Raw genomic sequence first — 2,872 nt, forward strand, 5'->3', positions numbered from 1 at the left:
CATGTGGCGACATTGCAGAAAAAATTCCTAACCCGCGTTAGCGGGTTATGTGATATTTTTCTGCAATGATCGCTACTTTTATAACCCGCATAAATCATCAAAGAAAGCATTTTATTGTTTATATTTACATCTTTCTTTAAAATTAATTAATAAATTGATTGTAAAAAGTAAATCACTGTTCATGAACATCATTACGTTAGCTAAAAGAAACGGTAGCCATTACTTAACCAAATCGTCTCCTTTCGGAATTTGACTCTGACATCATCATGATTATTTTGTGCAGTCTGTGATTTTTCTTAGGTCGCTGTAGGTTTCGGCCAATCGATAAACGGGGAGTGTATATTTCAGTACTGTCAGTTTTACAAAGCTAGCTACGAATCACAATCGATATCCGTAAGAAATAGGGGGAATCACACTCGGTAAATATGTCTTCCCATATATTTACTCATTGATAAAAATTCATAGACCTGTGTATGTGATTATATGTACATATGAGTTTCCAATATCTGTTCTATTTTCACATCACGTTGTATATCAGTTGAAGACATGTAAAATTTTATGAAAGAATTTTGAATTTGTCATGCTTGTATTAATTTTGCAGAGATAGATTTTCAATTGAAATTATCAAAGTTTTACATGAATGAATGGATCGTCTGCGTGTTGTAATTAGCTACCTCGGTTGATTTTGTCACGTTCTTTATTCCTTTAGCTCACCTGTCGGCTGGCCTTAGGGCTGAGCTGAAAGCTCACGTAAGCTATTCTGATCACTTTTTAATCAGGCGTCAGTCTGTCTGTCAGCCTATATCTCTGTCAACTTTTTACACTGATTTTCAAATTCCCCAGAACCACTGGTTTGACTGAAACCAAAATGCACAAAGTATCCTTCAGGTGAAGAGGATTCCCGTTTATAAAATTAAAGGATCTTACCGCTTTTAACATGTTTAAGGTGAGATAATGAGGAATTGTTGTAAATTTGCTAAGAATGAAACAACATTCTCCTCAAAAACTAAATGCTCAGAAAAGATTTAACTTGAGTAGAAATATATTTTAGGTAGTGTAAATTTAAGTTTGTCCAAATAATGATCCCGATGGTAACGTTGGGCCACAATTGAAGGGGGGTCAAATTTTTATATATTGTATGAATATATACAGAATTTTTTTTCTCAAATCATAATTGGTCAGAAAAGCTGTAACTTGTGTAGAAGCATCCTCAGATAAAGTAGATTCATGTTTGTTCAAATCATGATCACCGGGGGTAGGGTTTGGCAACAATGCAGTCAAATGTTTTCATAGGAATATAAATAGAAAAAATTATTCTCAATAGACATTCGTCAGAAAAAGCTATAACTTGTGTGGAAGCATTCTCAGTAAGGGTAGATTCAAGTTTGTTAAAATCACGATCACCTTTGGTAGGGTGGGGCCTCAATATGGGGGGGGGGGGGGGAGGTCGAATTTTAACATTGGAATGTTTAGAGGAAAAAATCTTTAAAAATCTTCATCTCAAAATCTGATTGGTCAGAAAAACTATAACTTGTGTGAGAGCATCCTCAGATAGTGTTAAATTTTGTTCAAATCATTGTGGCCGAGGGTCACAATGTTGGACGAAATTTTACATAGGACAGTTTTTAGAATTATTCTAAAAAATTCAAGTGTTATTATAATGTACAGTGTATTACTTGTTTAGACTGGGGTCTCATGACAATTCTTGGGCTCAACAAAGTGTTCAAATTTTAAAGGCTTATTTGTTTAATTAAGATCTTCTTGAGAACTGAAATATTCAGTGTGACATGACTATAAAATGATCCAGTTACGAAAGGGGCTAAATGTTCAACATAAAAATATCCAAAGAAAAGTTTGAATAACTTTTTATACAGGATCAATGCTACTACATTGTCCAGATATTTTGTATATATGACTCCATACAGTTGATTTTATTATCCCGTGTTGTTCAAGGTGAGCGATGTAGCCCATGGGCCTCTTGTTTATATTAGCTGCAGCTTTATACATTTTTGTCGACAGCCTTAAAATCTTTAATTAATAAATTAATTGATTTGATTGTAGACAAAAATACACGTAGAAATAAACAAATGTTTGAAAATAAAATGAACATGTTTTGGTCATATTCAATGAAAACACTAACTATACACTTGTATGATTGAGCATCGCCGTCGTTTGGAACCGTGAAAGTTTGGGTCTTTCTTATAGTATATAAGTATATTTTGCATCCAGCATTTAGTGTGAAACATATTTCTGATGAAATTGTAGCATCAGAGATTGCATTGATAAAGTCGATCGTTAATTAATGTATGTCTTATTTTCTGATATTAAAAAAATATATTTTCTGATATCCTAATATACAAATAAATTTTTTTTGCATAAAAAATGTTCTGAAATCAAGAAATTGAATTTTTGATATCAAAAATGTTTTTGAAGTCAATATTTTGATTTCTTGATATGATATTAGTAAAGCAACATGAATTCTTGATATCAAAAATTAGCATTTTTTTTTATATTTATATACAAAAGCTTGATTTTTGATATAAAAAATGTGATATAGAAAATGATTCTTGGTATAAGAAAATATTCGGGTTTTTTTTATAATATCAAAAGTTATTACTTGCTTTGAAGAATTCGATTTATTGATATCAAGAACTCATTATTCATATCGGAAAATACCTTAAAAAAATGCATGTATGTTGAGTTAATATTTGGTGAGGTTTTTGTCATTGAACTAAATGTATGAAGACTATTAGAGTAATATATTTTGTATATAATGTCCTATTGGTGCAGTTTCAAGAAAAGTGAGACAACCTTACAGTGGAATTGATATCACTTGATAAAAATACAATTTTTTAAATTTTCTAAACGCCCG

This window comes from Crassostrea angulata, chromosome 1 (assembly GCF_025612915.1).
Source record: "Crassostrea angulata isolate pt1a10 chromosome 1, ASM2561291v2, whole genome shotgun sequence".
Lineage (NCBI taxonomy): Eukaryota > Metazoa > Mollusca > Bivalvia > Ostreida > Ostreidae > Magallana > Magallana angulata.